The sequence below is a fragment of the Oryx dammah genome, unplaced genomic scaffold (genome assembly GCF_014754425.2).
Source record: "Oryx dammah isolate SB20612 unplaced genomic scaffold, SCBI_Odam_1.1 HiC_scaffold_23, whole genome shotgun sequence".
Classification (NCBI taxonomy): Eukaryota; Metazoa; Chordata; class Mammalia; order Artiodactyla; family Bovidae; genus Oryx; species Oryx dammah.
This window is the reverse complement of record NW_024070207.1, coordinates 76,092,103-76,117,382: the sequence shown is the minus strand read 5'-3', so window position 1 is coordinate 76,117,382 and position 25,280 is coordinate 76,092,103. Positions and strand designations below refer to the sequence as shown.

Genomic DNA, 25,280 nt, shown 5'->3' with positions numbered 1-25,280 from the left:
TTGTTGACAAAGTAATGTCTCTGCTTGTGAATATACTATCTAGGTTGATCATAACTTTCCTTCCAAGGAGTAAGCATCTTTTAATTTCATGGATGCAATCACCATCTGCAGTGATTTTGAAGCCCCCCAAAATATAGTCTGACACTGTTTCCACTGTTTCCCCATCTATTTACCATTAAGTGATGGGACCAGATGCCATGATCTTCGTTTTCTGAATGTCAAGCTTTAAGCCAACTTTTTCACTCTCCTCTTTCACTTTCGTCAAAAGGCTTAGGAACATATATATCAATAATTACTTTAAAAGCAAATGTATTAGATGCTGCAACCAAAAAATACAGACTGGCTGAATGGATACAAAAACAAAACCCATATATATGCAGTCTACAAGAAACCCACTTCAAACCTAAAGACACATATAGACTGAAAGTAACAGGATGGAGAAAGATATTCCATGAAAAAAGAAAGCAAAAGAAAGCGGGAGTAGCAATCCTCATATCAGACAAAGTAGACCTTAAAATAAAGAGTATTACAATAGAGAAGGAATGACACTACATAATGACCAAAGGATCAATCCAGGAGGAAGACATAAGAGTTGTAAATATCTATGCACCCAACATAGGGGCACCTCAATACATAATACAAAAAATGACAGACACAAAAGGAGAAAATTTGAAAGTAACACAGTAATACACCAATGAGCAGATCATCAAATCAGAAAATTAATAAGGTAGCACAAGTCTTGAATGATACGTTAGATGACACCAATCTCACTGATATCTTCAGGACATTCCATCCAAATGCAGAAGAATACACCTTCTCAAGTGCACATGGAACATTCTCCAGGATAGACCACATCTTGAGTCACAAATCAAACTTCAGTAAATTTAAGAAAATTGAAATGGTATCAAGCATGTTCTCTGACCACAACACTATGAAACTAGATATAAATTACAAGAAAAGAATTGTAAAAAACACAAACACATGGAGATTAAACAATACATTTCTAAGTAACCAACAGGTTACTGAAGAAATCATAAAATTCCTGGAAACAAATGATAATAAAAATACCACAACTCAAAACCTATAGGATGCAGCAAAAGCAGTTCTAAGAGGGAAGTTTATAACAATGCAATCTTACCTCAAGAAGCAAGAAAAATATTGAATAGACAACCTAACGTTACACATAAAAGAAGAGGGAAAAGAACAACCAAAAAAAAAAAAGAGGCAAAATTAGCAGAAGGAAAGAAATCATAAAGATCAGAGCAGAAGTTAATGAAAAAAAATAGTAAATATTAATAAGACTAAAAGTTGGTTCTTTAAGAAGATAAACAAAATTGACAAACTTTTAGCCAGATTCATCAAGCAAAAAAGAGAGAAGAATCAAATCAATAAAGTTAGAAGTGAGAAAGGAGAGGTTACAACAGACAATGCAGAAATACAAAGGATTATAAGAGACTATTATGAACAACTATATGGAAATAAAATGGGTAATCTGGGGAAAAAATGGACAGATTCTTAAAAAACTTCAATTTTCCAGGACTGAACCAGGAAGAAATTATGAACAACCCAATTAAAGCACTGAAACTGAAACTGTGAGCAAAAATCTAAAAAGCAAAAACCTAGGACCAGATTTATTCATGGGTGAATTTTATCAAACATATAGAGACAAGCTAATACATATTCTTCTAAAATCCTTTCAAAAAACGTCAGAGGAAGGAAAACCCAAACTCATTCCATGAGGCCACCATCACCCTGAAAACAATACCAGACAAAGACAACACACAAAAAAAGAAAACTATAGGCCAATGTTATGGATCAACATAGATGTAAATATCCTCAACAATATTTTAGTAAACATATTTCAGCAACACATCAAAAAGCTCATACACCATGATCAATTTGGGTTTATTCCAGGGAGGCAAGAATTCTATAATATACACACATCAACCAATGTGATACACCATATTAATAAATTGAAAGGTTAAAAACCATATGACAATCTCAATAGATGCAGAAAAAGCCTTTGACAAAATTCAGCAATCATCTATGATTAAATCTCTTCAAAAAATGGGCATAGAAGGAACCTACCTCAACATAGTAAAGGCCATATATGATAAGCCCACAGCAAACATTATCCTCAATGGTGAAAAACTGAAAACATCCCCCCTAAGATCAAGGACAAGACAAGGGTGTCCACTCTCACCACTCTTATTCAACATAGTTTGGGAAGTCCTAGCTACAGCAATCAAAGAAAAAGAAATGAATTCAACTGTGAAGGGAAGAACTAAAGCTCTCACTCTTACAGATGACATTATACTATAAGTAGAAAACCCTAAAGATACTATCAGAAAATTACTAGAGCTAATCAGTGAATTTACCAAAGTCTCAGGATACAAAATCAATACAAAAATTACTTGCATTTCTATTTACTAACAATGAAATTTCAGAAAGAGAAATTAAGGAATCAATCACATTCACCAATGCAACAACAACAACAAAAAGATATCTAGGAATAAACCTACCTAAGGAGACAAAAGAGCTATCTATATACAGAAAATTATAAGAGACTGATGGAAGAACTCAAAGATGATATAAATAGATGGACAGATATTCCATGTTCCTAGGTAGAAAGAATCAATATTGTGAAAATGACTATACTACCAAATGTACTGTACAGATTCAATGCAATCCCTATCAAATTACCAAAGACAGTTTTCACAGAACTAGAACAAAAAATTCCACAATTCATATGGAAACATAAAAGACCCTGAATAGCCAAGGCAGTTTTGAAAAATAAGAATGGATCTGGAGAAATCAACCTTCCTGACTTCAGATTATACTACAAAGCTACAGTCACCAAGACAGTATGGTATTGGCACAAAAACAGACATATAGACCAATGGAACAAGATAGAAAGCCCAGAAATAAACCCTGCACCTATGGGTACCTTATTTTTGACAAAGGAAGCAAGAATATACAATGAGGCAAAGACAGTCTCTTCAATAAATGGTGCTAGAAAAACTGGACAGCTACATGCAAAAGAATGAAATTAGAACACTTCCTAACACCATGCAAAAAAGATACACTCAACATTTATTAAAGACCTAAATCTAAGACCCAAACCTATAAAACCCTTAGAGGAAAACATATGCAGAACACTCAATGACATAAATCAAAGCAAAATCCTCTATGATCCACTTCCTAGAGTAAAGGAAATAAATACACAAGTATACAAAAGGGACCCAATTAAACTTAAAAGCATTTGCACAACATAGGAAACTATAAACAAGGTAAAAAGACAGCCCTCAGAATGGGAAAAATAATAGCAAATGAAATAGTTGACAAAGGATTAATTTCCAAAATATACAAGCAGCTCATACAACTCAATACCAGAAAAACAAACAACCCAATCAAAAGTGGGAAAAAGACGTAAGCAGACATTTCTCCAAAGAAGATATACAGATGGCTAACAAACACATGAAAAGATGCTCAGTATCACTCATTATTAGAGAAATGCATTTCAAAACTGCAATGAGATATCACCTTAGACTGGTCAGAATGGCCATCATCAGAAAGTCTACAAACAGTAAATGCTGGAGAGAGGGTGTGGAGAAAAGGGAAGGCTCTTGCATTGTTGCTGGGAATAAATCGATACAGGCACTATGGAAGACAGTAAGGAGATTACTTAAAAAACTAGGAATAAAACCACCATATGACACATCAATCTCACTCTTAGGCATATGCCCTCAGGAAACCAAAAGTGAAAAAACACATATACCGCAATGTTCATTGCAGCCCTATTTACAATAGCTAGAACATTAGATGGAGAAATATATCGTGTTCATGGATCAGAAGAATGAATATAGTGAAAACGAGTATACTACCCAAAGCAATCTATAGATTCAGTGCAATCCCTATCAAGTTACCAATGGTATTTTTCAGAGAACTAGAGCAAAAAACTTCACAATTTGTATGGAAATACAAAAAACCTCAAATGGCCAAAGCAATCTTGAGAAAGAAGAATAGACATGGAATAATCAACCTGCCCAACTTCAGTCTCTACTACAAAGCCACAGTCATCAACACAGTATGGTACTCTCACAAAGACAGAAGTATAGATCAATGTAACAAAATAGAAAGCCCAGAGATAAATCCACACACCTATGGACACTTTATCTTTGACAAAGGAGGCAAGAATATACAATGGAGAAAAGACAATCTCTTTAACAAGTGATACTGGGAAAGCTGGTCAACCACTTGTAAAATAATGAAACTAGAACACTTTCTAACACCATACACAAAAATCAACTCAAAATGGATTAAAGATATAAACATAAGACCAGAAACTATAAAACTCCTAGAGGAGAACAGGCAAAACTCTCTCCGACATAAACCACAGCAGGATCCTCTATGACCCACCTCCCAGAATATTGGAAATAAAAACAAAAATAAACAAATGAGACCTAATTAAAATTACAAGCTTCTGCACAACAAAGGCAACTATAAGCAAGGTGAAAAGACAGCCTTCAGAATGGGAGAAAATAATAGCAAATGAAGCAATGGACAAAGAATTAATCTCAAAAATATACAAGCAACTCCTGAAGCTGAATTCCAGAAAAATAAATGACCCTTTCAAAAAATAGGTGAAAGAACTAAATAGTTCTCCAAAGAAGACATACAGATGGCTAACAAACACATGAAAAGATGCTCAAGATCACTCATTATCAGAGAAATGCAAATCAAAACCACAATGAAGTACCATTTCATGCCAGTCAGAATGGCTGCAATCCAAAAGTCTACAAGCAATAAATGCTGGAGAGGGTGTGGAGAAAAGGGAACCCTCTTACACTGTTGGTGGGAAGGCAAACTAATACAACCACTATGGAGAACAGTGTAGTGATTCCTTAAAAATCCCACTGCTGGGCATACACACCAAGGAAACCAGAATCAAATAAGACACGTATACCCCAATGTTCATCGCAGCACTGTTTATAATAGCTAGGACATGGAAGCAACCTAGATGTCCATCAGCAGATAAATAGATAAGAAAGCTGTGGTACATATACATGATGGAATATTACTCGGCCATTAAAAAGAATAAATTTGAATCCATTCTCCTGAGGTGGATGAAACCGGAGTCTATTATACAGAGTGAAGTAAACCAGAAAGAAAAACACCAATACAGTATACTAATGCATATATATGGAATTTAGAAAGATGGTAATGATAACTCTGTATGAGAGACACCAAAAGAGACACAGATGCATAGAACAGTCTTTTGGACTCTGTGGGAGAGGGCGAGGGTGGGATGATATGGGAGAATGGCATTGAAACATGTAAATTATCACATGTGTAATGAATCACCAGTCCAGGTTCGATACATGATACAGGGTGCCCAGGGCTGGTGCACTGGGATGACCCAGAGGGATGGGATGGGGAGAGGAGTGGGAGGGGGGTTCAGGATGGGGAACACATGTACACCCATGGCAGATTCATGTCACTGTATGGCAAAACCAACACAATCTTGTAAAGTAAAATAAATAAATATAACAGATTTTTTAAAATAGCTAGAACATGGAAGAAACCTAGATGTCCATTGACAGATGGATGGATAAAGAAGTTCTGGTACAGAGGGAGGTGTCAAGATGGAAGAGAAATAGGATGGGAAGGCCACTTTCTCCCCTACAAATTCATCAAAAGAACATTTGAATGCTGAGCAACTTCGACAAAACAACTTCTGTACACTGGCTGAGGATACCAGGCACCCAGAAAGGTAGCTCAGTCTCTTTGAAAGCAGGGATTTGATTACTGGTTGGATTGCTTTCTCCCCTTTTGACTCCCTTTTCTTCTCCAGGTCACCTCTACCTCCTTCCTCCCTCTTCTCTTCTCTATATAGTTATGTGAATCTTTCTGGGTGTTCCAGGCAGTGGAAAGCACTTAGGGATTAGATTAATGGCTAGATTGCTCTCTCCCCTTTTGATGCCCCCTTTTCTCCTCCTGGACACCTTTATTTCCTGCCTCCCTCTTCTCGTCTCTATATAATGTTTTGAACCTCTCTGGGTGTTCCTGGCTTTGGAGAATTGTTTCACCAATAAACCTAGAGGGTTTATTTTCTATACTGTATGAATGGAGAAGTTTTGAGGCTACTGTAAGAGGAGGGCTGAAAGCTAGAGGCAGGAGTCTTAACTCTAGATCTTTAGAACATCAGAAAATCCCTGACTCCAGGGAAAATTAATAGGAAAGAGCTCACCCAAAAGTCTCCACACCTACAATGAAACCAAGCTCCAGCCTAGAGCCAAAAAGATCCAGTGCAAGACACACCACAATAATTTTTCAGCAAAACAGGTATACAATCCTGAATATTAAAACACGGGCTGCTCAAAGCCATGCTAAACCCATAGACACCCCAAAACTCAATACTGGACATTTCATTGCACTCCAGAGAGATGAGATCTGGTTCCACCCACCAGAAGACAGACACAAGCTCCCCCAACAAGGAAACCTTGACAAACCATTAGTCCAACCCCATCCAGAGGGAGCAGACTCCATAATTAAGAGGAACCATGAATGAACTTCCATGCTGCAGAAACAAAAACCTCAAACACAGCAATGTAAACAAATTGAAAAGGCAGATAAATATTCAGCAGGTGAAGGAACATGATAAAACCAAACCAAAGAGGAGGAGAGAAGGAGTCTACCTGAAAAATAATTCAGAATGATGATAGTAGAGATGATCCAAAATATTGAAAACCAAATGGAGCTACAGATAAATAGACTACAGACAAGGATTGAGAAGGTGCAAGAAATGTTTAACAGGGACTTATAAGAAATAAAGAAGAATGAATCAATGATGAGTAATGCAATAACTGAGATCAAAAGCACTCTGGAAGGAACCAACTGTATAATAACTGAGGTAGAAAAGAGGATAAGTGAGGAGGAAGATAGAATGGTGGAAATAAATGAAGCAGAGGGAGAGAAAAAAAAAGATTTGAAATAAGGACACTCTCAGAGACCCCTGAGACAATACTAAATGCCCCAAAATTTGAAATATAGGTGTCCCATAAGAAGACAGAAAGAAAGGGCATTAGAAAATACTTGAGTAGATAATAGTCAAAAATTTCCCTAATGTGGGGAAGGAAATAGCCACCCAAGTGAAAGAAATCCAGAGAGTACCAAACAGGATAAACCCAAGGCAAAGCATCCCAAGACACATATTAATCAAACTAACAAAAATCAAACACAAACAGCAAATATTAAAAGCAGCAAGTGAAAAGCAACAACTATCACACAAGGGCATCTCCATAAGGATAATAGCTGATCTCTCAATAAAAACTCTCCAGACCAGAAGGGCATGGCAGGACATACTTAAAGTGATGGAGAGAAAAACCTACAACCAAGAGTACCCAGCAGGGATCTCATTCAGATATGAAGGAAAAATCAAAAACTTTACAGACAAGCAAAAGCTCAGAGAATTCAGCAACACCAAACCAGCTCTTCCACAAATGTTAAAGGATCTTCTCTAGACAGGAAAGACATTAAAGATTTATAAAAAATGAACCCAAAACAGCAAAGTAAATGGTGACAGGATCATACTTATCAATAATCATCTTAAATGTAAGTGGGTTAAATGCTCCAACCAAAAGAAAAGGACTGGCCAAATGGACACAAAAACAGGACCCCTATATATGCGGTCTTCCAGAGACCCACCTCAAACCTAGGGACACACACAAACTGAAAGTCAAGGGCTGGAAAAATATATTTCATGCAAATGGGGACCAAAAGAAAGCAGTTTATCAGATAAAATAGACTTTGAAATAAAGATCGTGATAAGAGACAAAGACGGACACTTGATCAAAGTATTAATCCAAGAAAAAGATATAACAATTATATAACAACCCAAGAAGAAGACATACAACCAACATAGGAGCATCTCAATATGCAAGGCAAATGATAACAAGTATAAAAGAGGAAATTAACAGTAACACATTAATAGTGGGGTACTTTAATACCCCACTCACACCTATTGATAGACTAACCAAACACAAAATTAGCAGGGAAACACAAGCTCTAAATGATACAATGAACCAGTTACACCTAATTGATATCTATCAGGCATTTCAGCCAAAAACAACAGAATTCACCTTTTTTTTCAAGTGCACACTGAACATTTTCCAGGATAGATCACATCCTAGGCCATAAATCGAGCCTTGGTAAATTAAAAAACATTGAAATCATTTCAAGCATCTTTTCCAATCACAATGTGGTAAGATTAGATATCAACTACAGGAAGAAAGCTATTAAAAATACAAACTTATGGAGGCTAAACAACACACTTCTGAATAAACAACAGATCACAGAAGAAATCAAAGAGAAAATAAAACTATGCATAGAAACAAATGAAAATGAAAACACGAGAACTCAAAACCTATGAGATTCAGTAAAAGCAGTACTTAGAGGGATGTTCATAGTAATACAAGCTTATCTCAAGAAATGAGAGAAACATGAAATAAACAACCAAATTTTACATCTAAAGCAACTAGAAAAAGAAGAATCTCAAAGTTAGTAGAAGGAAATAAATCATAAAAATCAGAACAGAAATAAATAAAAAAGAAACAAAGGAGATGATAGCAAAATTAAAAAAATAAATAAATAAAACAAAAACCCCTAAAAGCTGATTCTTTGAGAAGATAAACAAAACACACAAACCATTAGCCAGACTCATCAAGGAAAAAATGGAGAAGAATCAAATCAATAAAATTTGAAATGAAAATGGAGAAATCACAACCGACAACACAGAAATACAAAAGATCATAAGAGATTACTATCAGCAATTATATGCCAATAAAATGAACAAGTTGTACGAAATAGAAAAATTCTTAGAAAAGTATAACCTTCCAAACCTGAACCAGGAAGAAATAAAAAAATATTAATGGACTTATCACAACTACAGAAATCAAAACTGTAGACAAAATCTTCCAACAAACTAAAAGCCAGGACCAGATGGCTTCACACGTGAATTCTACGAAAAATTTAAAGAAGAGCTAACACCTATCCCACTCAAACTATTCCAGAAAATTGCAGAGGAAGGCAAACTCCCAAACTCATTCCATGAGGCCACCATCACCCTAATACCAAAACCAGACAAAGATGCGACAAAAAAGGAAACTACAAGCCAATATCACTGATGAACATAAATGCAAAAATCTTCAACAAAATCCTAGCAAACATAATCCAGCAACAGATTAGAAAGATCATACATCATGACCAAGTGGGCTTTATCCCAGGGATGCAAGGATTCTTCAATATTTATAAATTAATCAATGTAATACACTATGTTAACAAATTGAAAGGTAAAAACCATATGAATATCTCAATAGATGTAGAGAAAGCCTTTGATAAAATTCAACACCGATTTTTGATCAAAACTCTCCAGAAAGCAGGCATAGAAGGAACATACCTCAATATAATAAAAGCAATATACGACAAACCAACAGCAAGCATTATTCTAAATGGAGAAAAATTAAAAGCATTTCCACTAAAATCAGGAACAAGACAATGGTGCCCACTCTCACCACTACTATTCAGCATAGTTTTGGAAATTTTAGCCACAACAATCAGAGAAGAAAAAGAAATGAATCCAAATTGGAAAAGAAGAAATAAAACTCTCACTGTTTGCAGATAACATGATCCTCTACATAGAAATCCCTAAAGACACCACCAGAAAATTACCAGAGCTAATCAGTGAATATAATAAAGTTGCAGGATATAAAATTAATACACAGAAATCCCTTGCATTTCTACACACTAACAATGAGAAAACAGAAGGAGAAATTAAGGAAACAATCCCATTCACGATTGTGATGAAAAGAATAAAATACTTAGGAATAAATTTACCTAAAGAAACAAAATACCTACATAGAGAAAACTAGAAAACACTGATGAAAGAAATAAAAGATGACACAAACGATGGAGAAATATACCATGTTTTGGGGTTGGAAGAATCAATGCAATGAAAATGAGTATAACACACAAAACAATCTATATAGATTCAATGCAATGCCTATCAAGCTACCAACAGTATTTTTCAGAGAACTAGAAAAAATAATTTCAAAATTTATATGGAAACCCAAAAAACCTCAAATAGGCAAAGTAATATTGAGAAAGAAGAATGGAACTGGAGGAATCAACCTGCCTGACCTCAGACTTTATCACAAAGCTACAGTCATCGAGATAGTATGGTACTGGCACAAAGACAGAAATAAAGATCAATGGAACAAAATAGAAAGCCCAGAGATAAATCCACACACCTATGGACATCCTATCTTTGACAAAGGAGGCAAAAATATACAATGTAGAAAATGCTATCTCTTTAACAAGTGGTACTGGAAAAACTGGTCAACCACCTATAAAAGAATGAAATTAATAGTTTCTAACACTATACACAATAATAAACTCAAAATGGATTAATGATCTAACTATAAAACCAGAAACTATAAAACTCTTAGAGAAAAACATAGGCAAAACACTCTCTGGCATAAACCACAGCAAGACCCTCTATGATCTACCTCCCAAATTAATGGAAATAAAAACAAAAATAAACAAATAAGACCTAACTGAACTTAAAAGCTTTTGCACAACGAAGGAAACTATAAGCAAGGTGAAAAGGCAGCCTTCAGAATGGGAAAATCAATAGAAAAGGTAGCAAGTGACAATTAATCTCAAAAATATACAAGCATCTCATGAAGCTCAAACCAGAAAAATAAACCACCCAATAAAAAAATGGGCCAAAGAGCTAAACAGACATTTCTCCAAAGACATACAGATGGCTAACAAACATATGAAAAGATCCTTAACATCACTCATTATCAGATAAATGCAAATCAAAACCACAATGAGGTATCATCTCACGCCAGTTCAGAATGGTTTCCATCAAAGAGTAAATGCTGGAGAAGGTGTGGAGGAAAAGGAACTCTCTTAAACTGTTGGTGGGGATGCAAAGTAGTATAGCCACTATGGAGAACAGTGTGAACATTCCTTAAGCAACTGGAAATAGAACTGCCATACGACCCAGCAATCTCACTGCTGGGCATACACATTGAGGAAACCAGAATTGAAAGAGACACATGTCTCCCAGTGTTCATTGCACTGTTTACAATAGCTAGGACATTGAAGCAACCTATGGATAAGGAAGTGGCTGTACATATACAAAATGTAATATTGCTCAGCTACAAAAAAAACATTTGAGTTAGTTCTAATCAGGTGGAAGAAACTGGACCCTATTATACAGAGTGAACTAAGCCAGAAAGAGACCACCAATACAGTGTATTAATATATATATATATATATATAAAAATATATAGTTTAGAAAGATTGTAATAGTGACCCTATATGCAAGACAGCAAAAGAGACACAGATGTAAAAAACAGACATTTGGACTATGTGGGAGAAGGTGAGGGTGGGACAATGTGAGAGAATAACATTGAAACCTATATGCTACCCTATGTAAAACAGATGACCAGTGAAAGTTAAGTGCATGAAGCAGGGCACCCAAAGCTGGTTCTCTGGGACAACCCAGAGGGATGGGGTGTGGAGGGAGGTAGGAGGGGAGTTCAGAATGGTGGGACACATGTACACCCATGGCTGATTCATATTAATGTAAGGCTAAAACCACAACAATATTGTAAAGTAGTTAGCCTCCAATTAAAATAAATAAATAAATTAAAAACTACAAAAACAAAATAAGTTATGATACATATACACAATGGAATATTACTCAGCCATAAAAGGGAACACATTTGAGTTATTTCTAATGAGGTGGACGAACCTAGAGCCTTTTATACACAGTGAAGTGATTAAGAAAGAGAAAGATAAATATCGAATACTAACACACATATATGGAACCTAGAAAGATGGTACCAAAGAATTTATTTGCAAGGCAGCAATGGACAAACAGACATAGAGTGCAGATTTATGGACATGGGTAAAGGGGAGGAGAAGGTGAGATGTATATAGAGAGTAACACGGAAGCTTACATTACCATATATAAAATAGATAGCTAATGGGAATCTGCTGAATGTCTCAGGGAACTCAAACAGGGTCTCTGTACCAACCTAGAGTGGTGGGATGGGGAGAAAAATTGGAGGAAGTTTCAAGAGTGAGGGGACATATGTATACCTATGACTGATTCATGCTGAGGTTTGAGAGAAAACAACAAAATTCGGTAAAGCAAATATATTTTAATTAAAAAATAGATAGCTAGTGGGAAGGTACTGTGTAGTGCAGGGAGCTCAGCTTGATGATCTATGATGACTTAGAGAGGTGGCAAAGGGAAGTGGAAGGAAGATTCAAGAGGGAGGGGATATATGTATATATATAATATGTATGTATATATATATGTATATATATGTATATATATAATTGATTCACTTTGTTCTACATCAGCAACTAACAGAAAATTGTAAAGTGATTATAATCCATTTAAAAAATAATAAGACTTAGAAATTATGCATTCTAGCCAATGCATTCCACAACTTGAGGATGCAGAAATGAAATTATTTGTTCAAGGTCACACAATTAGATAGAGATTGCAAAATTAGAACCTAGGCTCCTGACTAGCAGGTCACTGCTGTAATTCAATCAAACTAATTTTGAGATCTAAATATGTGACTGTTTTGAAAGGTTAAAAATGTAAGTGATCAGTATAAAGGGCCAGTATGGACTTCCTATGCATGTCATGCTAGATTTAACTGATTTATTTCTTATTACTAGGATTACCAGATTGAAAGTTCAATATAATCTTATACCAGCAGGTGTCTCAATTTTGGCCCAATGTTAGATAAAGTATCAACTGATAACCCTATAGATATTACTGAGAAATAAAGGAGATAACAGTATATTTAGGAGACCTGTGAATGACTGTAGCCTCATAACCAAGTAAAGAGTCAACTGTGTCAATCTAGGTATAGTGCTATAAAGTATGTGCTGCAGATGTTGGCCCTTATCCTGAACTTATTCAACATTTTTACAAATTCCTTTCTTCCCTGGTGGCTCAAACGGTAAAGCGTCTGCCTGCAGTGCGGGAGACCCAGGTTCGATCCCTGGGTTGGAAAGATCCCCTGGAGAAGGAAATGGCAACCCATTCCAGTACTCTTGCCTGGAAAATTCCATAGACTGAGGAGCCTGGTAGGCTACAGTCCATGGGATCGCAAAGAGTCGGACACGACTGAGTGACTTCACTTTCACTTTCACTTTCATGAGGAATCTAGTTGAACATCACAACAGGTGCTGTTATTCAGTCACCCAGTCTTGTCCTACTCTTTGCCACCATGGACTGCAGCATGCTAGGCCTCCCTGTTCCTCACCAACTCTGGAAGTTTGCCCAAGTTCATGTCCATTGCATTGGTTATGACATCCAGCCATCTCATCTTCTGATGCCCTCTTCTCCTTCTGCCCTCAATCTTTTCCAGCATCAGGGACTTTTCCAATGAGTCAGCTCTTTGCATCAGGTGATCAAAATACTGGAGCTTCAGCTACAGCATCAGCCCTTCCAATGAGTATTCAGGATTGGTTTCCCTTAGGATTGACTGGTTTGCTCTCCTTGCTGTCCAAGGAACTTGCAGGAGTCTTCTCCAGCACCATAGTTCAAAGGCATCAATTCTTCAGCTCTCTGCTTTCTTTATGGTCCAGCTCTCACAACTGTACATGACCACTGGGAAGACCATAGCCTTAACTATATGGATCTTTGTCAGCAGGGTAATGTCTCTGCTTTTCAACACACTGTCTAGGTTTGTCATAACTTTTCTGCCAAGGATCAATAGTCTTCTGATTTCATGACTGCAATCACCATCCAGAGTGATTTTACTGCCCAAGAAAAGGAAATCTGTAACTACTTCCAACTTTTCCACCTCTATTTGCCATGAAGTAATGTGGCTAGATGCCATGATCTCAGCTTTTTAATATTTAGTTTTTAGCAGCTTTCACTCTCCTCCTTCACCCCCATTAAAAGACTCTTTAGTTGTTCTTCACTTTCTGACATTAGAGTGGTATTATCCACATATCTGAGGTTGTTGAAGTTTCTCCTGTCTATCTTGATTCCAGCTTGTAACTCACCCAGCCTGGCATTACTCATGATGTGCTCAGTGAATATAGTAAACAAACAGCAGATAGCCCTGTTCTCCTCCTAATCAAGAACTAGTTAATTTTTCCATACAGGGTTCTAACTTTTGCTTCTTGATCTGCATACAGGTTTCTCAGGGGACAGGTAAGATGGTCTGGTATTCCATCTCTTTAAGAACTGTCCACAGTTTATTATGATCCACACAAAGGCTTTGGCATGGTCGATGAAACAAAGGTACGTGTGTTTCTGGAGTTCCCTAGCTTTCTCTTTCCAATCCCAAAGAAAGGCAAAGCCAAAGAACGTCCAAACTACCTCACAATTACACTCATCTCACACAATAGCAAAGTAATGCTCAAAATTCTCCAAGCCAGGCTTCAATAGTACATGAACCAAGAACTTGCAGATGTTCAAGCTAGATTTAGACAGAGGAACCAGAGATCAACTTGCCAACATTTGTTGGATCATAAGATAAATCCAGAAAAACATCTACTTCTGCTTTATTGACTATACCAAAGCCTTTGACTGTGTGGGTCAAAACAAGCTGTGGAAAATTCTTCAACAGATGGGAATACCTTACCTGCCTTACACCACCTTACCTGCCTTACACCACCTTACCTGCCTCCTGAGTAATCTGTATGCAGGTCAAGAAGCAACACTTAGAACCAGACATGGAACAATGGAATGGTTCCAAATTGCAAAAGGAGTACGTCAAGGATGTATATTGTTACTCTGCTTATTTAACTTATATGCAAAATGCCTGGCTGGATGAAGCACATGCTTGAATCAAAATTGTTGGGATAAATATCAATAACCTCAGATACAGGTGACACCACCCTTATGGTAGAAATGGAAGAAGAACTAAAGATCCTCTTGATAAAAGTGAAAGAGGAGAGTGAAAGAGTTGGCTTAGAAATCAACAGTCAAAAAACTAAGATCCCTCCCTCTGGGTCATCCCAGTGCACCAGCCCCAAGGATCCTGTATTGAACCTGGACTGGCAATTTGTTTCTTATATGATATTATACATGTTTCCATGACATTCCCCCAAATAATCCCACCCTCTCCCCCTCCCACAGAGTCCAAAAGACTGTTCTATACATCTGTGTCTCTTTTGCTGTCTCGCATACAGGGTTATCATTATCATCTTTTGGGAGGGAGGTGGGAAGGGGGTTCAGGATGGGAAACAGGTGTATGCCGGTGGAGGATTCATGTTGATGTGTGGCAGAATCAATACAATATTGTAAAGTAATTAGCTTCCAATTAAAATAAATAAATTTAAATTAAAAAAAAAAACTAAGATCATGGCATCTGGTCCCATCACTTCATGGCAAACAGATGGGGAAACGATGGAAACAGTGACAGACTTTATTTTCTTGGGCTCCAAAATCACTGCAGATGGTGAGTGCAGCCATGAAATTAAAACATGCTTGCTCCTTGGGAGAAAAGTTATGACCAACCTAGACAGTATATTAAAAAGCAGAGGCATTACTTTGCTGACAAAGGTACATCTAGTCAAAGCTATTGTTTTTCCAGTAGTCATATATGGATGTGAGAGTTGGACTATAAAGAAAGCTAAGCACCAAAGAATTGATGTTTTTGAACTGTGTTATGGAGAACTCTCTTGAGAGTTCCTTGGAGTGCAAGAAGATCAAACCAGTCAATCTTAAAAGAAATAATTCCTCAATATTCATTGGAAGGACTGATGTTAAAGCTGAATATTTTGGTCATCTGATGTGAAAAACTGACTCACTGGAAAAAGCACTGATGCTAGAGAAGATTGTAGGCAAGAGGAGAAGGGAATGACAGAGGAAGAGATAGTTGGATGGTATCACTGAATCGATGAACATGAATTTGAGAAAACTCGAGGAGTTGGTGATGGACAGGAAAGCCTGGTGTGCTGCAGTCCATGGGGTCATGAAGAATCGGACACGACTGAGTGATTGAAATGAACTGAACTCTTTGATCAAGCGAATGATGGCAATTTGATCTCTTGTTCCTCTTCCTTTTCTAAACCCAGCTTGGACATCTGGAAGTTCTTGGTTTACATAATGCTGAAGCCTAGCATGTGGGATTTTAAGTATGACCTTAGTAGCATGGGAGATGAGTGCAGCTGTCCAATGGTTAGCACATTATTTAGTACTACTCTTCTTGGGAATTGGGAAGAAGATTGACCATTTTCAGGCCTATGGCCACTTCTGGGTCTTCCAGATTTGCTGGCATATTGAATACAATACCTTAATGGCATCATCCTTTATGGCTTTGAATAGTTCTACTGAAATTTGGTCATATCCACTAGCTTATTAATAACAGTGCTTCCTAAGACCCACATGACTTCACTTTCCAGAATTTCTTCTCTGGGTGGCTGACCACACCATCAGTAATATAGTTAATTAAAATCTTTTTTGTACTGTTCTTCCATGTATTCTTTCCATTTCTTCTTGATCTCCTCAGGATCTACTAGGTCTATACTATTTCTATCCTTTATTGTGCCCATCTTTGGGTAAAATGTTCCCTTGATATCTCCAATTTTCATGAAGATATCTCTAGCCTATCCCTTTCCGTTGTTTTCTTCTAGTTTTATGCACTGTTACTGAAAAAGGCCTTCTTGTCTCTTGGGTTGTTCTTTAGAAATCTACATTTATTTGGATATACCTTTCCCTTTCTCCCTTGCTTTTTGCTTCTCTTCTTTCTTTAGCTATTTTTAAGGCCTCTCCTGATAACCACTGTGCTTTCTTGCTTTTCTTTTTCTTTAGGATGATTTTGTTTGCTGTCTCCTGTGCAATATTATGGGCCTCTGTCCATAGCTCTTCAGGCACACTGTTTACAAGCTCTAATCCCTTGAATCTATTCATTACCTCCAATGCATATTGACAGGAGATTTGATTTAAATCATACCTGGCTGGCCTAGTGGTTTTCCTCACTTTCTTTAGTTTAAGCCTGAATTTTGCTATGAGAAGCTGATGATTTGAGTTACATTCAGCTCCAGTTCTTGTTTTTTCTGTGTACAGCTTCTCCATCATCAGCTACAGAGAATGCCATCAATTTATTTTTGATATTGACCATTCAGTGATGTCCCTGTGTAAAGTCATCTCTTGTATTATTGAAAAAGGGTATTTGCTATGACCAGTGCGTTCTCTTGGCAGAATTCAGTTAGCCCTCATAGTCAACAAAAGATTCTGAAATACAGTACTTTGGTACAACCTCAAAAATGATATAAATATCTTGATTCATTTCCAAATCAAGCCATTAAATATCACAGTAATTCAAGTAATTCTATGGCCCTACCACTAATGCTGAATAAGCTGAAGTTTATCAGTTCTATGAAGACCTAGATAACCTCCTAGAATGAACACCAAAAAAAAAGATGTTCTATTCATCATTGTGGATTGAAAATCAAAAGTAGAAAGTCAAGAGATACCTGGAGTAGCAGACAAATTTGGCCCTGGAGAATAAAATGAAGCAGGGCAAGCTGAGGTAGGGAGATACAAACAAATGAATTAGAAGATGTTCAGAAACTGCATTATAATGGGCTAGATAGAGCCAGATGGAATTTAAGAAAGATTTATGTGAAACCCTCAATTTCATCTTGAAAATTGCACAAGCCTAGGATGGGAAATCCTGGCAAGTATGGGAGAATAGAGGAAGGAGGTATTTCAGCAAGGTAATGAATAATATTCCCTAAAACCTCAGTAACATAAAGCAAAGGAGTTTATTACTAATGAACAGTTTAATAAGTGGTGATAGAAAGAGGTACTGGTTTTCACACAGTCACTGAGGGACTCAAGCTGACAGAGGTTCTGCCATGCTCAAAGTATGGCTTTAAAGATTTTCCTAGAATTCAATTACCAAATGGCAGATGAGGGAAAAGTATGGAAAATTTTATGCTGAAAGAGTATAAATGGTATGTATTATTTCTACATATATTCCACTTGCTATAATTAAATTAAATGACTATAGGTACCAATAAGGGAGGTTAGTAAGTATAGTTTAAATGGGTGATGAGAAGGAAAGCAAAACATGTTAAAAAAACAACAACAACAACTGGGCATTCTTTGCCTCAGAGCCTTAGGCCAAAATGTCTGGAAGGGGTTAGTAGAGGAGCTGGAAAGAAGTATTAAGATTCATTATATGGTTTGGAGGTAGACCTGACAGGACAGATTGGTAGATAGAAATAGGAAGGAAAACTTATTTTGGCACCTGCTTTTTAACCTAACTTATAAACAACCCTGTGGGGAAGGTAGAATCAACTCCACTAAAGGGCTTTCAGTATGCTCTAACTTATATAAAAAATTCTTTTACTTTCATTATCTCAAAATTGATAAAGATCTTTGCCATAGACAAGGTGAGGACTGTGCCCTCTCTATCCCAGCCCTGCCATTTTACAAGTGGGAAACCTAAGACTCAAAAATCTGGTCCTGATTTGTAATTTTTATCACTGATTTTGTATACAGGAACCATATCCACTCCAGCTATTGGAATTAGCAGTCAGATCCCCAAGAGGTAAGTTGAACTTATTTCCTGATTGTTGTAGCTCTCTAGGATGTGTTATTATCTGTGGGATGCTGAGATCACAGGTTAATAACCATCATTCCATGGGCCAATTCAGGAAATACTCTTCAGCACTTGTATTCGGTTTCTTTCAAGGAGTATAGGGTTTGTCTAGGAAAAGAACAGTTTAATTTACCTGTGCTAGGGCATGGCAATATATGTGAATGATGGGAAATGTAAGAAAGTACCATTGCTATACAAGTTACCAGGGATCCCACAGTGCCCTGTTCTCCTCTCTCTCAGAACACTGATCACACTATTTGGTTCTCTTCTGCTTCCTAGCCTGCTTTGACTCACGGAAGGATAAGCATTCATATAGGACCTAGATCAATAAATATTTGTTGATGACATCCATACAAATTACAAACGAATCTTGAAATTTAACCTGTCACTTCTGCTTTGTAGAATACTATCTACAATGGCATAATTTGGTCATAAAAACTTTGCAAATTTGGCCACTCGGTATTCTACCCCAATACTACGGCTGTTTCTTCAACTTCCCAAATGTGAGATACACTATTTTTCTACTAACCAGCATTGCCTTTTTGGAATATTCTATTATAACTAGTTGACTCAGCTGTAATACAAGCTGAGTCAACTCACTCTTCTCTTGTTCCTGCTTACCCCCATCAAAACACTCATTAGTCTGTATTATATTTGTTTGTATACTTGACCTGTTCTCACTTGATTTGAAAACAACCCACTCTCCTTAAGATTTAGGACCATGCCATTCATGTGTACATCTTCAGAGGCCTTATAACCTGGAGCAGATAAGGCACTATTGTCTGTTGAACATTCCCACTCTGCTGAGATACAGCTTCTCCTAATATTCATCTTTATTTCCTCCAATGTATTCACTTTTACTCTTCACACTGACTTTACACATGATTTGATATCCTTTATAATAGACAGCCATCTTTTCCCATTCTTGTCAGTAGCAGCACCAATGACCCAGTCTAGAAATTTGGGTCTTTTGGGAACATTTTCTGTTTATCCATATGTTTCTTAGCTGTATACTCTGTATGTTGACACACTTTTCAATTTGTATTTTCTCATAGTGGCAAAATGGAGTAGCACTTCCAGCACATACTGAAAGGTCTAAAAAAGAGTATAATCATGGCTGGAATTTTTTTGTCTTTCTTAGAAGTCTCCAGTAAAACTCTCCTTACATTTAAATGGCCTGAATTGGCTTACATATTAATTCCTGGGCCAACAATTATGGATAGGAGAATGGCCTGTGTTTACTGGCTTAGGCTTAGGTCTCTGAATCAAATATTTATAGCAAGAGGGGTAAGACCCACAGACTAGTCTGTTCTAGCCCTGGAGCTGAAGTTTAGGTTAGGGTGGGAGCTGAGGTTGGGTTGGCTTCTTCTGAGGCCCAAGAGTGCTTGGAGAAAGAGATGGATACAAAAGTAATACCAAGTGTGTGCAAAGTGGAGTAAAGATATTAAGTAGGCAACCAATAATGTCTATTACAGGTCCTCTGATCCAGAGGGAAAATTTTGGACAAGATGGGTTTTCTAGAGATCTGTATCTTGGGGGAAAAATCAAAGATCAATTGTTTTATTATGGGTTTGTGTATGTGTTGTGTGTGTGTGATGATTTTGTACTCATGTTTGGAATTATGGAAACTCCTTATACCCAATATATTCTAAATGGCATTGCAGTTCAGAAACTTCTGTCAGATTGCATTTGTTTAAACTTCTCAGCGGTTTCCCAGTGCTGAGAGAATAATGTTCCAAAATCACAATTTGGCATTCATGGGCCCAATCTATCATCTCCAATATCATCTCCTGCTATTAGCCCTCATCATCATCATTATCAAAATACTAGCATTTCATACAAATTATATAACTGCTATCTACTTTACATGAATTATATAATTAATTTAATTTTAATATTCACAGTATACACATGATTCCAATTTTATAAATGAAAGAAAGGTGATTCATAGGTTACATGATTTGTCCAAAGTTTTAGGGGCTTTAACTACCATGTTATTTGGACTTTCTGCCTTATGTAGGCCACTGTCCCCTAAAACAAAGATAAATTTATTTAATCTTTGGAACTTTTCAAATATATTTCTGTTTCTGAAGTTCAATTATGGCAACTTTTTCTCCTAGAATGCCTGCCACAGCAGAATCCAAAATGTTCATATTGTGAAAATGCAATTCCTTTAGAAAGATCATGACCTGATGGACACAGGCATACATGCATACACACACACACACACATACACACATCCTCGGGGAAGGCTTCTTTGCTGCTCATCCTCCAAGACAAAGTCAGAAACTCCCAGTTATTTGATCATATGGCACTCTGCACTTAACAGCTGCACTTGTAATTATTTGTTCAGTGTCTTATCATCTCTTGCCAGACTATATCCTCCACCAGGAAAGAGATTAAATCTGTCTTGTTGACTGCTGTGTCTGTAATGTGCGCACATAGTAGGCACACAACAAATATTGTGGAATGAGTGAATTTTGACTGTCAAGTTATGGGTTCAGTGTACTATGCTTTTAAAACTAGTAGAAGATTGCTTAAAGAGGTGGGGTTCCTGCTCTTCTAAATGTTTCTTGTCATTACAGAATAGTTTAACTCCATATTCTGAGAACTTTCCTCCAAAACTATCCCTACCAGATTGAACCTCAGATTGTTTTCCTTTGCAATCTGGCTTGGTGCCTAATTTCAACTCTTCTCTCGATTCTTCTTTCAGATGGCTAAAACTGGCATGGTCTCTATCATCTCTTGGTATCTGACCAGATTCAGTTTGCTTACTTGCCTCACAACTCTTGTCAAGCCTTTGAACTTCACAGAGTCCCATTATTCTATGTATCTTAAGAATTTCACTTGTCTTTGGTCAGTTTGAATGGAGGGGACAATTGCTCTGAACTCAATGCCAGCTTCATTTTTTTTTATTATTATTGTATTTTTTATTTTATTTTATTATTTTTAAAATAAATTTATTTATTTTAATTGGAGGTTAATTACTTTATGATATTGTATTGGTTTTGCCACACACTAACATGAATCCACCACAGGTAAACACGTATTCCCCATCCTGAACCCCCCTCCCTCCTCCTTCCCCATACCATCCCTCTGGGTCATCCCAGTGCACCAGCCCCAAGCATCCAGTATCATGCATCTAACCTGGACTGGCTATTCATTTCATATATGATATTATACATGTTTCAATGCCATTCTCCCAATTCATCCCACCCTCGCCCTCTCCCACAGAGTCCAAAAGACTGTTCTATACATCTGTGTCTCTTTTGTTGTCTCGCATACAGGGTTATCATTACCATCTTTCTAAATTCCATATACATGCATTAGTATGCTGTATTGGTGTTTTTCTTCCTGGCAATGCCAGCTATTTAAATGAAGATTATGAACCACATATGTCTCAAATGCATATTTAAATTTCAAGATATTTTCAAATCTCAAGTTTCACAAAATTATGTAAGTATATTATCATAGATCTTATATTACAGATAAAATTTGAGGTAGGGGTCCACATGACATCAGCAAGATAGCATAATTGTTTTGTTTTGTTTTGACTTGATTTTTACCATCATCCCCCCCACCCCTAGAACATTGATTTTGGTCTCTTCTGTGTAAGAATACCTTTGTGGGAGCCCAAGGATTCACTGCAGAAATTACAGTACACTGTTGGAGCAAAAAATCAAGCATAGATGTAATGAAAGGGTAAAAGGAGTCATTTCACTTTAACCACAACACTCTTACCCAAAGATAGCACAACTTAGTTCCAAGATAGGCCTCCCCAGTCTATAATTTCTGCCATGTGGGAAAGTATAGCATACTAAGTGAGTGCCTTGCTTCTCCAGGCATGTGGGATGTTGCCCAAGAGCCCAATTCTTTTTCTTCTCATGCAGAACAATAAAGTTATCAGCATGTCTAAGAGGTTGAGAGAACATGGAAGCACAGAATCAAGATTTAGAACTTATCAAACGGCTCTAGATCCACTCAGTTGTTTCATGGACTCTATCACAAAGCCCACCAATGAGCTGTTTGTGACATCTCAACTGTGAACCCCATCAACTAGCCCAGTGGCACGTCTAATGTTCTGTATGTCTCATGCACCCCTTGTGACTGTTTCCTTGTGTGCAACCCTACAGATCTACAGATATCAAATACAAGCCTTTGCAAGTGGCTCACAAGCATACGCATAAAACCAGCTTTCCTCTGCAGGACTGAGAGAAGGAAGAAAATCTTGAGTATTCCCAGTCATCACCTTGTGGAAAACAAACAAGTTTCTCTGCATCCAGCATGGATTTGCATAATCAAAAGAAGGCATACAATATTAAGAATGACACCTCAAGAGGAAATAAGAGGAGTGGAGTGGGTTCATCCATAGAATATGTCTGAGAGAGCTTCAGACTTTCTACCCAAGGTTACTGGTGAAGCTTTACTTTCCTTAAGTCAGTCAGTAAAGACTAGAGGAGGTGATTACTTCTACAAATGCAGATACAGCAAATACAGCAACACAGGACTTCAAGGAATATTAAAAAATTAAGGGAACATAATTCCACCAAAGGAACATCATAATTTTCCAGTAAACAACACCAAAGAAATAGAGATCTAAAAATCTCTGGACAAAGAATTCAAAACAATTATTTTAAGGAAGCTCAAATGGATACAACAGAGCACAGTTAAATAACTCAATGAATCCAGGAAAATAATACATGAAAAAATGATAAGCTCATCAAAAAGTAGACATCATAAAAAGGAACCATACAGAAATTCTGGAGTTAAAGTATACAGTGAATGAAATGAAAAATGTCACAGAAAGCATCAAGAGCAGACTTGATTAAGCAAAAGAAAGAATCAGAACTACAGTACAGTTCATTTAAAATTATCCAGTGAGAGGGAGAAAAGAATGAAAAGGAATGAAGAATGCCTATGCGATTAATGGGACAATATATTTAAAACAAACAAACAAACAAAAAAAAAAATCTAATACACGTATTATGGGACTTCCAGAAGGAGAAGTGATAGTGGGAGCATAAAATTTATTTAAAGGAACAATGGCTGAAAACTTCCCAAATTTGAGAAGAGATAAGAACATCTAGTTAAAAAAGCTCAGAAATATGTAAGGGTTTCTTTGGCAATTCAGTGATAAAGAATCTGCCTGCACTGCAGGAGACATGGGTCCAGTCCATAGGGAGGGATGATCCCCTGGAAGAGGACATGGAAGCCCACTCCAGTATTCTTGCCTGGAGAATCCAATGGACTGAGAAGCCTGGTGGGCTATGGTCAATAGGGTCACAAAGAGTCAGACATGACTGAAGCAACTGAGCACACACACATGCAAAAATACCTAAATATGTTCAACCCAAATTTGACTATATGATACATATTTTAATCAAATTATCAAAAATTAAAGGTGAATATAATTTTGAAATCATCAAGAGAAGAGACTTGTCATGTACAAGGTAATTCATATAAAGCTATTTGTGGTTTCTCGCAGAAATGTTGCAGGCCAGAAGATAGTGGTATAAAGTATTCAAATACCTAAAGAAAAATCAAATGCAAAACTGTACTTTTACTGTCAAAGTTGTCATTCACAAATAAAGGGAAAATAAATTTCCCAGGCAAATAAAAAGTGAAACACTTCAACACCACTAAGGTTGTCTTATTAGAAAGTTCAGCCTTGCAAACATCTTATCTTCTGTCACACCCCTCTTCTTCTGCCCTCAATCTTTCCCAGAGTCAGGGTCTTTTCCAGTGAATCAGTTCTTTGCATCAGGTGGCCAAAGTATTGGAGGTTAAACTTCAGCATTAGTCCTTCCAGTGAATATTCAGGGTTGACTTCCTTTAGGATTGACTGGTTTGATCTCCTTGCTATCCAAAGGACTCGCAAGAGTCTTCTGTAACACCACAGTTTGAAAGCAACTATTGTTTGGTGCTCAGCCTTCTTTATGATCCAGTTCTCACATCCATACATGACTACTGAAAAAACCATAGCTTTGACTATATGGACCTTTGTTGGCAAAGTGGTGTTTCTGATTTTTAGCACACTATCTAGGTTTGTCATAGCTTTTCTTCCAAGGAGAAAGCATCTTTTAATTTCATGACTTCAATCACAATCCACAGTGATTTTGGAAACCAAGAAAATAAAAGCTGTCACTGTTTTCACTTTTTCCACATCTATTTGCCTTAAAGTGACAGGACCAGATGCCACAATCTTAACTTTTTGAATGCTGAGTTTTAAGCCAACTTTTTCACTCTCCTCTTTCACTCTCATCAAGGGGCTCTTTAGTTTCTTTTCATTTTCTGCCATTAAAGTGGTATTATCTGCATATCTGAAGTTATTGATATTTCTCCTGGCAATATCAATTCCAGCTTGTGTCATCCAGCCCAGCATTTCACATGATGTACTCGACATATAAGTTAAAAAAGAAGGGTGACTATATACAGCCTTGTCATACTCCTTCCCCAATTTAAACCAAGTCAGTTCTTCCGGGTAAGATTCTATCACTTTCTTCTTGATCCACATACAGTTTTCTCAGTACACAGATAAGATGCTATGGTACTCCCATCTCTTTAAGAATTTTCCGGTTTGTTGTAATCCACACAGTTAAAGGCTTCAGTGTAGTC

The 25,280-nt window shown here is 37.0% G+C and overlaps 1 long non-coding RNA gene across 1 annotated transcript in view; it reads left to right on the top strand.

Moving 5' to 3' along the window:
• Positions 1 to 6,001, top strand: part of LOC120882046 — a 1,026,567-nt gene extending 1,020,566 nt beyond the window's left edge. Inside the window, exon 3 of the long non-coding RNA XR_005725409.1 lies at positions 5,798 to 6,001. This is a non-coding gene — a long non-coding RNA (uncharacterized LOC120882046). The remainder of the gene's footprint in view (positions 1 to 5,797) is intronic.
• Positions 6,002 to 25,280: the final 19,279 nt, after the last annotated feature.